Raw genomic sequence first — 12,020 nt, forward strand, 5'->3', positions numbered from 1 at the left:
CTGCGCTTTTATTGTTTGCTGGTGATTTCCAGCTGTTCCTTATACATTTTTGTTACTGGGATTATGGTTACTACACCCATTATCACAGTAAAAATGTGCTTCTTAATCTTGTGTAATTTACGTTACGTTGTTTCATTCCTGGAAGAGAATTAAGGTTTTGTTTTTTTATAATTCTTGTGTTTTAAGTTGTGAATAAGATCCAGTGAATAAGGAACAAAATGTACTGACCTTCTGCTTCTTATTGTTCTGTTCAGTGGTGGGATGACATTTTCACTTGACTTAAAGCAGCAGTCGGTCCTCGTATTCTGTTTGTAAGAGTAACACTCATCTCTTGGCGTAGCTCACTTCAGCCTTTCCCACTGAAACATATTCACCCTTCCATATCTTCAAGACACCAGCCCTTTATTAGTCTTAGACGGAAGAAGTAGTGGGAAAATGAATGTTCTCATTAACCAGCTCTTCCTCCAGCTGGCTCTCTGCTGCAACTCTTTGTATTAAATATAGAATTAACTATCCAATTAAAGAAAACTGAAGTAAAACTAATATAAAAAGTTAGCAGGCTCTAAATGTATCCTTACAAAACAAAACAACATTGAAAATACTGTATCACACATGATAATATATGAATGAATTGAATGAATGTAATCCAAATATTCCACATGTGAAATGTAACATCTCATAAGTGTAAACATATATTTTGCACATAACATCCCATGTCTAACAGGATTCCACAATGATAGAGTCTCACACATGTGGTGCATCGAGACTGTCTTCCATTCTGCAGTAGACTTGCCTATCTTTTGCATGTTTGTGTGCTGCTGTGCGTCGCTGTGTGTGTGTGTGTGTGTGTGTGTGTGTGTGTGTGTGTGTGTGTGTGTAACAAGCATAGTGTGCGCGCTGTGCACGTTACCTAGGCGCATTTTACTAATGCCCTGTTAAAATAACAAATGAAATGTCGCGTTATTGGCTTTAGACCAGGTTTTTGTTGGTCAATGGCGCGATCACTTCCCGCTGCCTCAAGATAGCAATACGACCACAATGCACCTGAACACACCTTCCTGTAAGACCAGCACGCCCATGGGCACACAGATGGGCGCAGGTGCATTTGCTATTTAAACGACGCGGGCGCTGGACAGGAAATTGACAACTGCGTCGGTGTTAAACTAGCAAAGACACTTGCGTCGGGCTTTGCACATGCATAATTACGTCATATACTTACGTAAGAAGGGAAATAATGTAACATACTTATTTTTAAAGTAAATCTTTTGGGGCATTTTTTGGCCTTTATTTGATAGGATAGCTGAACACAAGAAAGGGGAGAGAGAGAGGGGGAATGACATGCAAAAAAGGGCCACAGGTTGGAATCGGAACCGCGGCCACTGCGGCAAGGACTGAGCCTCTGTAACATGGGCCGCAGGCTTAATCAGGTGACCTACCCCCCCCCCGACAGTCTACAGCCTTGCTTCGGAAGCAGCTGTGTGAGGCTACTGCTCTGTTTCAAAGATTACTATTTGTATTTTAAATAACTGTATTACTACATTTTCCAAATATCATTAAAAGTATACATAACTTTACCTCAGTTGAACCATAATTTATCCAGGTATAATAAATAGTTCAAATAAATCACATTAATGACTTTCCTTCTCCTTTTAGATGCATTATGAATGACCCTTTGTTTAATGTGTCTGCTAAAGTATTATTATGATCACATTTTATGTACCGTGTCCTTCTGTAACGGCCACACTAATGAGCTGTCTATTATATATACCTATACCTATCTATTATATTTTAGGTGCTATCTTAATGGAGAAAAAGTCTTATCATTTCACCAAATAGTCAAAGACACACACAAGACCAAGTAGTAATCTGCTGTGCCTGCAGTCCAACACAATGAATTAAACGCACACTGTCTTTTTCAAACACTGCACACATCGAGAGAGAGAGAGAGAGAGACCGAAACAGAAAGAATGAGAAATGAAGAGGGAGGGAGAGGCCAGATTAGCAAAGCATATCTCTAGACCGGCATAATTACCCATCATCCTCCTCTGTAATATTTCTCTTATCGTCTGGCTCTTTGGAGAGAAGAGGTTTCGCAAACTTGGGAAACTGATCCGCTCGTCTTACTTCTCTCTCCTCTGCTCCGCGGCTCTCACTGCAGCAGGTCAGGAGACGGGAGAGAGGATGAAAAGGAAAAGGAGGACCAAGAAAAAGGAAAGGAGAGGCGAGGTGAGTGTGTGAGGGAGGGAGGGAATAGAGGGGGAGAGACGAGGGACTGATGTGAACAAGAAAGACATAAAAGGACAAGAGGAGGACAAAGAGTTCCACGAGCTTGGTCTGAACTTGGGGAAAAAAACTGCTTTTAACTTCAGGGCGCTTTCACACATATAGTTAGTTTGCTTTGGTCTGAATCAGTTGATGAGTATGTCCCCTTGGTTCGGTTTGGTTTCACACCTGGAAAAATCCAAGCGTACCAAAACAAATTGCATCATTACGAATCACGCAAGAACGTTAACTCGTCTTATTGGTCGGATGTGGCTTGGGCGGGAGCAAGAAAGTAAATACAGGAAGAAGGTCCTGTGTTCTGGACGTTGCTACATCTGCTCCGGTCACCGAGACTCCCCTCTGCTCTGCCGGCGTCTGTCTCCAACTTTAGCGGCTGCTGGTTTGACCACGAAGATGCGAGTGACGGACGGTGAGCTTGAATGCTGTCTATTTCTGTGAGAGTAACATTGGAAGCTGCTACAGTTTGCAGTTAGCTGCTATGCCTGACTACAGGAGCCGTTTAGCTCAGACCTGTGGAGTACACATACAGTAGGGGGTCAGCCCTATGTTCCCACAGCCCAATGGTTCCACAGCCCTATGTTCCCACATTTCTAGGACATTCTGGAAATTAGGTCTTGTGTTCCTACATTTCCCTGAAATGTAAGCCTTATCCTCCCACAACATCTTTTAGGGTTAGGGGATAAAATCTGATAAAAAATTATGAAAAAAAAAATGTGGGAACATAGTGCCTAATTTTGAAAAAAAATCTTAGAAATGTGGGAACATAGGGCTGTGGGAACATAGGCATGCTCCCTACAGTAGTTGGTGCTGCTTGTGGTGGACTTTCCAGAAACACCATGTTGTGGTATGATGAGACTAATGGAAAGCTTACATGACAACATCAGTTCACAGGTCAGGGGACGAGAATATTCAGCCAGTCTCTAACAACCACACCTCTTCATATATAACTGTTTGTCTATCTGCAGATTCAGACAGTCTACGTAGGCAGCTGCATGATAAGGACATGTTTTGTCTCAGGGCTGTCTCCTTTTGGAGGACGGTTGCAGATTCAGACAGTCTACGTAGGCAGCTGCATGATAAGGACATGTTTTGTCTCAGGGCTGTCTCCTTTTGGAGGACGGTGGGCCAGCCACACGATTTAGTATCTGTGTTTACGGTGCCTGCAATGTCTTTGTTCAAGGTTCAGCTAAACGTAACGCCTCCAGTATGAGTTTAAATACACCTTCAGGAGGACAGGAACTTCAGAGAGTTGGGACAGCACTGCACAATAACTGTTTACTGCCTGCTTAATTGTCTTCTCAATTGAGTTCATTAAAGGCTTCTGTGTAATTCATCAAGGTCTCCCGAACCTTCTTCACACATGTGCTCTGGGTGCCCAAAAATATCGGGGGATTGTGAACAGACGAGATGGCAAATTAGAACTGTGGAGAGACAAAAATAGGAAAGAAAGTGTTGGACACAGACAGACGAAAAAAGAGGGTTTTCCATAGAGATGGAGGGAGGCAGCAAAGAGAGAAAGAGAGAGATTAGAGTGGCAGGAGCTGAGATATAAATGGATAATACAATGGAGGGCACAACAAAACAACAGGGAAGGAAAAAAGAGGTCAAATGGATAGAGAGGGAAAGAAAACGATTGATGAGAGTGGGTAAATGGAATGTTTGGGTTGGAAAGAGGAATACATGTGTGGGATGTAGAGAGGATAAAAGGGATGGAGACATGGAGGGAAAGGGTTCAGAATAAAGAGAGGAGAAAGAAAGAAGAGGAAAGAGGAGGATACAGTACGAGTTAAAGCATGCAAAAGGACGAATAGAGAGAAAAGAAATAGACAAAGAGAAGAGTGATGGAGGGATACAAAATGCGATGCAGAATGGATGAGGTTACAATGTAACAGCTGTAGCAGTTAGTGGTTTCCATTATTCATAAGATGGTTGAGTTAGATTAAGGTTTTCATGAGCACTGATTTTAGTCAAGTGGGTTTCAAATTCCTTGGGGGCCCATATCTCTGAAATTGAAAACCTGTATTCCAAAAATACTGTATATCTATTTTTTTTTATAGGCTGAGAGGCGTTTTTATTACACAGGGTTTCCAAATACTGATGCTCTCAAACAGCAATCCTCAATCGTCTAAGCCAGTGTTACTCATTGCGCGCAGGGGCGTAGCACAAAATTCTGGGCCCTGTAGAAAGGCATTTCCTATGGGCCCCTCCCCGCATCCACAGCTGTTCATTCTAGCATCTTTCTGGGCCCTCCTCACATGAGGGCCCGGGGTACTCAGTCCTGTTTTTCCCCCCAGTCCGACGCCCCTGATTGCGCGGATCGCCAAGCTTTAATTTGTGGCTCGCGTGGCAGTAAATAATACGGAGCTATTATGTAGTAAATACAGATATTTCATAAAAACATTAAAAACAAGCAGGGCTATAACACAACCCTAAGTATGGCCCATTAATAAAATACTTTATATTTTAAAGAAAAATACCTAAAACAGTGGCATTACGAGATTGAAATATAGACTAGAAAAGATATTTTACCCCTCTGAGGACAAACAACGCATCGGCGCGTCCAAGCGATGTTTGACAACACTCCTACTCAAAAAGCGATATTACAAAATGACTTTTATTTACTATTTTATTCATATATCACGCTACTGTTGTGAACCCAAGACTTTTGTAAACTCATTTCAAGCACCAAAACAAGTGCGAGTGTAGGTGTGTTTTTCACAAGAGATTTGAGACATTTCAAAACGCGAACATAGACAACTTTTTTAGCTTCAGGGCGAAATCATCTCTTTACACGTTGCCTCTGGAACTAATTTGGGCGTACACAGAAAAAAGGAAAGAGAGAAAGCTGAATTTGTTCTGAACATTTTGATATGAAACACATTGGTATCAGGTTAAATGCAAATACCCTTAAAAGGAAAATTTCAAGAAGAAATCTAAAAACGTCCTTAGACCTGAGACATGTTTTCCCCTTCCGTCCCTAACCCTGTCTCACTGCGGAGTTGCCAGTTTGGGCGGTCTGTCCAACTCTTAACGCCGAATGTGCTCTTGGATGGTTAGATACATGATGGGCTAATGTAGAAAAAAAATTGCACATTGTATATTCAGGGATGACAGATTGATAAGCAGACATGCTATTCATGACTGGATGTAACTTTTGATACTTTGCGGTAAATGTGGCTCTCCTATTGACTTTGTCCTATCAGTGTTACTCTCTCATGAAAAAAATAGTGAGGACCAGTGCTCTAAGCGAATAAAAGAGAGTATATTCACTGAGTTGTACTTTTTATACCAGAGATCATTTGAATTTGCAAAAGTAAGTGGGGGTGCCAAATGATGCAGATTAAAATTCCAGTGGTTTCCATTATTTATGTGAGCAGCTGTTCTGTCAGGTTGAGCAAACTAACCGCCAAACCAGAGGAGCCAAATGTTGATGCCGGTATCCTACCATCATTTTACCGCTCTTTTTCCATCATACCAACACTGCAAGCTCTGTTGCCATATATTAAAGTCAACCTACTAAAATGAGGACATTAAATGATGTTACGGAAATCATGGCGTCACGGGCTAAGGTCCGTACAACTCGGTTCATTTCAAAATAACAGCTGACTTTTGGTATCACACGGGACGGGATGATCTTTCCCAAATTTTTACCAAGACATTTGAGTCGCCGTACTTTAACCATAAAGGTGACACATCAGAAAACATTCAATGACCTAGTTCATTTGAACAGGTGCACACTGCACATTGGAATCCTTGCATGGTTCTGTTTTCATTTAACGAGGGGAATAAAATCCAGAAAAGTTTGTCTCGTGTTGAGGCATCCATCTCGGAGGAGGCCAGCAGGAGGTTTTTAATAAAGCAGACAGTGAAACGGTGTTTACATTCAGATAGCATCTGTTTGAAATGATTTCTCAGAGGACCACTGATGAAATGGAAGTTACTTTATCGCTCGTTAGCCAAATTAAACATTTGGTGAAGTGCAGAACTTTATATTAAGTACTGTCCTAATAGCAAATGACTTGAACCATTGAGTTCATTAGAAACGTGGAGGAAACAAAGGAAAAATAATTACATTACTGTGAATCAGTTTGTAATTGCTGTGTGTGTGTGTGTGTGTGTGTGTGTGTGTGTGTGTGTGTGTGTGTGTGAATTTCTGAGAAACTTTTTGAAAATGGGTCAAATTTGACCCGTTTTGAAAGTTTTAACATCAGAATTTATTTTTTTTTTTTTTTTTTTAAGCAAATTGCCCAAAATTAAAGGGATACTTCACCGATTTAGCATTAAAACACGGTAGTATTTTTGAATGGCTATCGAGACCAGCGGTGCTGCTCGAAGCCTCTGGCCGGTAAAGGGACATCATCAGCACGGACTGCCTGGTGCAGAAATGGGGGTGCTTGTATCCAACTAACTGCTAACTGCTGGTGGAGTTTGTGACTGTTAAATGCCGACCATTCTACATCCCACGCAAATTTGGGCTGTGTTTATACTCTGTGTTTATACCACAGCCCACCAAGCGCTAATGCTAGTAGCTATGTGTTAGCTGAACTTTACGGAGCACTAAACGTAGCCTGTTTCATATGTCGTCTTTATATAATGTCGTTTTCATATATTTTAAATGTGTAACCACTTGAGCCACGGTGAAACGTTGTTTCGTGTATATGGTTGAAATGACAAAACAGACTTGAGTTGACTGTCTCACCGTCTGTCTGTAACGGTAGGCGTGGCTTGGGGGTAGACGCTAAAGCAGCGAAGCAAGTGCATTGTGGGATTTGGTGTCTATCATCCACATGAGCCAAAAACACATTTTCTGGCTTTTCTCGGCCTAGAAGCCACCAATTTCTAAAGGATTTTCACATTTCTACTACATAAGTGACCCAATTTGAAGATATATTCATCTTTCCAACGGTGAAATATCCCTTTAACATAAATCGTTCCATACCACGCTCTTCGCAAGTAAAACTAAGGCTCAGATCTCTACTTTGTCATTGAATTTTGGATGTTTTGTTAAATTCGATAGCATTTGAAGAAAAAGAAAAAACAGTATCCTGAAAACTTTGACAGTCTGTGATTTTCCACTCAATCGTAATTATCTGTCAAAATAACTCAGAATTTTAGCTTTTTTCAACAAAAAAAATCTCTTTTATTTAATTTCTTATAAATATGGTTTATTGAGCACGAAAAGTGTAAAACTAGAGGCAGTGGCCCTCATTTATGAAACGTGCGTATGACCAAAAACAGGCGTAGGACGGGCGTACGCCGATTCCTACGCAAAGCTAGGGATTTATCAATTTGAACGTGAGCGTAGGCTGCGATAAAATCTCACGTCTGGTCTGAACTCGTGTACGCAAGTTTTCCAGTCAGTGTGGACTTGCGGTGCAGCATATTATCAGTTTAACAGGAGAAGGAGATGTCATCAGTTGATCAATTATCAGCAATGGCAGATCTTGCTCTTTTAAAAGACCTCTATTTGCCGGTACAACAGTGCACACGTACGCGCACGGGCCACGGTGGAGCGCCCCATCGGATTGATTAAGGGCAGATGGCTCATGGTCTTGCATCAGCGGGGGGACCCTACTATACACGGTAGAAAAAGTCTGCAACATTGTTTTAGCCTGTGGGGTTCTGGAGCCAGATGAGCCGATGCCCAGAGAGCAGTGTCCAGCACAGCCCTAACTGGGGGCTATACGAATGAGACAGGATATTATTCCTCGCTTTTAAAAGGTATAGTGTTATGTTTGGCAATGATGTTCAATACAGAAAACATGACGATGCACAACATTTTTATTTATTCTTCAGGTTTTCGTTTCTCTTTTAAAGTGTCGTTAACGGCCACAAGTGAACGATTTATTTCTGCCATTGACCGACATATTTTGGCTTGTTTTTCCAGCCCCTCTGCTGTCTGGAGACAGGGTCGGGTTGGTGGTCCTGCACGGGGGGGGGGGATGGGGGTTGAGGACACGCGCTGTCCCTCACAGCTGTTGCCTGGCTCTGACTCATGAAAAAAACACGAGAAAAATAAAAGACACTGCATAAACTCCGTTACTGTGTGTTTATTTAAATATAGATAAACCATGTAGGCCTAAGAGATTGCAATATAAGCCTGTATATTACTATTAGGACTATAGCATACATATGTCAAGGATGTATAAATTAAATAAACTTCAGCTGGAGTCTGATTTACCACGGCAACGCTGTTGACAGCATCAGTGATCTCTTTCCATTCCCCATTCTTTCTACAGCCTTTAATACCAGTTTTCAGGCTGCCAAATCTACAAATGAACCTGAGATATCAGGGTTTCAATCTCCACCTCTGAAAAGTTCCGCTTCTCAGCCGGATTACGACTCGCCATGTCCTAAATTGTAGGGGCGAGGCCTCAAAATCCAGAATATATTGGGGCGTGATATTTAAATTACGATCGTTTCCAGCCGCTGCATTTATCAATGTACGACCATTCTTACGCTCTGATTGGTGTGATACGAACGTTTCATGAATCACACGTGAAGCCTGTCGTAACATGATTTCTGCGCTCATATCTGCACTGGTTTCTACGTTAGGTTGATAAACGAGGGCCAATACGTTCATGATAGTGGTGTATCTGGTGGTAGTGGAATAAAATGCAGAAAACAGTGCAAAAAACAACAAACCAAAAAAAAAAAACATTTTAAAAGGGTCTAAATAAGGGTACATTTTCCCAGGGGAATATAGTTGCATGGTCGACGGGCAGACAACACAAGGGGTTAAGCCAACCCCGTTTTGTTGACCCTCACTCAAGTATTTTTGTTGCTAAACTTAGTTACTGCTAGTTCCACTCCCAGCTGTCCTTTATTTAATGTGTTCTTATTATGTTGATCAAAAAAAAGTAAATGGTGTATTTATATATCTTATCTTATATATACTTCTTCCACCTTCAGTGGTGGAAGAACTTACATACTAATACCACCCTGTAAACATACTCTGTTACAAGTCAAAGTCCGGCATTGAAAATGTTGTAAAAGTAGAAGTAAAAGTATGTAAGTATCATCAGAAAAATGTGACAAAATAACATAACATTTTCCTATTTACATGTTGTGATTTGTATAGTCACAGCATGTACAAATAACAAGGTCACATGAGACACAGCCATCTTCTAACTGTATATAAACTGGGAACTATAGTATAACAGTTCCTACATGACTAGTTGAAATAGAACCACTTGACCATCAATGTAAAGAAAACTGAATGTATGTATTTCCACTCACCCAGAAAAAGTCTTTCTTTTACTGATTATATTACCTTTGCAAAGCAAGATCTTGTCATCACAAAGACTTACAAACATCTTGGTGTGCTACTTGACTCACACCTTACATATCGGGACCACGTTTCTAACTTAACAAAAAAGTTGAATCAGAAACTTTATGTGTATAACAACATCAGATCATATCTTTCCTTTTCTGTTTCTGAAACCTACCTACATGCTATTGTGTTTTCTACAATGCCCTACTGTCTTCCTATCTGGTCTCTTACCACTAAGGAAATTACTGAACCAGTAGCACGACTATACAATCGAGCTGTCCAGATCTACAGTAATCTTCCTAAGTGGTCTCAACATTGCATTGCACTTGCACGCGCAAACGCTCTGACTTACCAGAACTACATAAACAGCCACGCTATTGCATTTTATTTTCAGATTCAAAATGGCACCTTACCAGCACTTCTCCCAACACACAATTTGAGACCAGTACGCCTCACTAGGTCAGTCTCACAGGCATTCATTCCAGTTCCCTCATACAAAAACAACTATGGTCAGAAAGTCAATTTTTTTATAGATACACCAACATTTTGAATGACATTCCATTCTGTCTAGCACATACTAATGTCCTGTACTAATGTTTTTTTCCTCATGTGCCGTAACTGTATTGTTGTTTTAGCGGTCTGTATCTGTCTATTCTATGCAGATGTCCTGTACAAATGTTTCTGTCCTCACGTATTGTAAGTTGTGTTCAATGTTTTATGTTTCTGCAAAACAGGAACCTGCTGGAACCTGCTGTTTTTTAAACTGAGTCAGGTCTGTTTATACTGTCACTTAATGTTACTTTTAACTTTCCTGTATAATAAATGAAAGAAAGAAAGAAAACATTGTCACAACGAAATTGAAGTGCTACTCCTTCTGGTGCCTAGAAATACGCATTCATACACACACGCCATACCCTTCCACAAACCCTACCCTCACATACATATAATGGGACAGGTGCTTCTAGTGCATAGTAGTATACATTCATACACTTACTCACGCCGTACTCTTTACGAAGATCTTTTTTTCAAAGATCACAGTACTGGAAAAGTGCAAATGCAGTGCAAAAAAAGGCAAGATAGTCATTCAGCATGATGAAGTCCTATTTCTGTGATTGAATGTTTAGAGTTGTGATGGCTGTGGAGATAAAGCTGTCCCTGAACCTGGATGTGCGGGTTCTGACACACCTGTAACGCCTTCCTGAGGGGAGTAACTGAAAGTGTTCATGGCCTCGGGAGGAGTCCTTGATTGTGTTTTTTGCTCTGCTGAGGTAGCGGGATGAGGAGATGCTGCAGCGAGCAGCCAATGATCTTTTCTGCAGAACGGATGACCCTTTGCAGTGATTTTTTTTTTCTTTCTGTGCCACAGTGCAGCTTGCATACCACACTGTGATGCAGTACGTCAATATGCTCTCTATGACAGAGCGATAATAGGCCACCAACAGCGTCTCTGCGGTGCCCTTTTGATGATGATGGTGGTGTTAGCTGCCCAGGAGAGGTTGTTAGCGATGTGGACTCCCAGGAATTTAAAGATGTGGACCCTCTTGACGTTAGCACCTTCTATGAGGAGTGGTGGTGGGTGCATCCGTCGCTTCCTCCTGAAGTCCAGAATCAGCTCTTTGGTCCTTGATGTGTTGAGCTCCAGGTTGTTGTTTGGAGCTGCAGTAGTAATGTATCCTGATCAATATGTTGCGATTGAAAAACAAACAATCAACTTGCAGCTCTAGATCTTATTATATACTGTATTTTGCATGTCACAACCCCTACGCTTTGATTACTGTGTGTAAAGCATGCCCAAAACTAAATGCCCACTAAAGTAGATCATTTAATGGGAATCATCCGTCGAATTGATTTTATTCAAACTGGCTCTTGTATCAGCAGAGCTCTCACCCCCATGAACAGCAGAGCAGTGGTTTTCAACACTGTGCTTTAATCCCTACATATTATAGAGGCTTTCATTTCAACCAAACATCCCAGTGGGTCATTTCCCTTTTCAGTTGTTCAATTTATCAGCAGAATCAGCTGCAGTTTTTTATGAAATGAAAATTCTGCCTTCTCCTTGGTCTTAATGGCACATTATACCAAATCATCAGCAAGAAAAAAATCTTCCCAGGATTAAACCTGATCAAAGGGTGTGTGTGTGTGTGTGTGTGTGTGTGTGTGTGTGTGTGTGTGTGTGTGTGTGTGTGTGTGCATGTGCGCGCCTTGACATCTACCAGCCTTCCCTCATATTTCCAATCCACCGCATCAATCTATCATGTCTAATCTATGCATTTGTTGTAACATGTGTGCATGTAGGTCAGAGATTATTTTGTGTGTGTGTGTGTGTGTGTGTGTGTTACACAGAGAAAGAGAGATCAAACACTAGAGAGGCTTGGTATCCCCCTCTCTTTTGTATATTTAATTACTTAAACGTAATTACTATCCACAGGCTGATGAGGATCTCATATTTATGTTTTGTGTGTGT

The sequence above is a fragment of the Sander vitreus genome, chromosome 3 (assembly GCF_031162955.1).
Source record: "Sander vitreus isolate 19-12246 chromosome 3, sanVit1, whole genome shotgun sequence".
In the NCBI taxonomy this organism is placed as follows: Eukaryota; Metazoa; Chordata; class Actinopteri; order Perciformes; family Percidae; genus Sander; species Sander vitreus.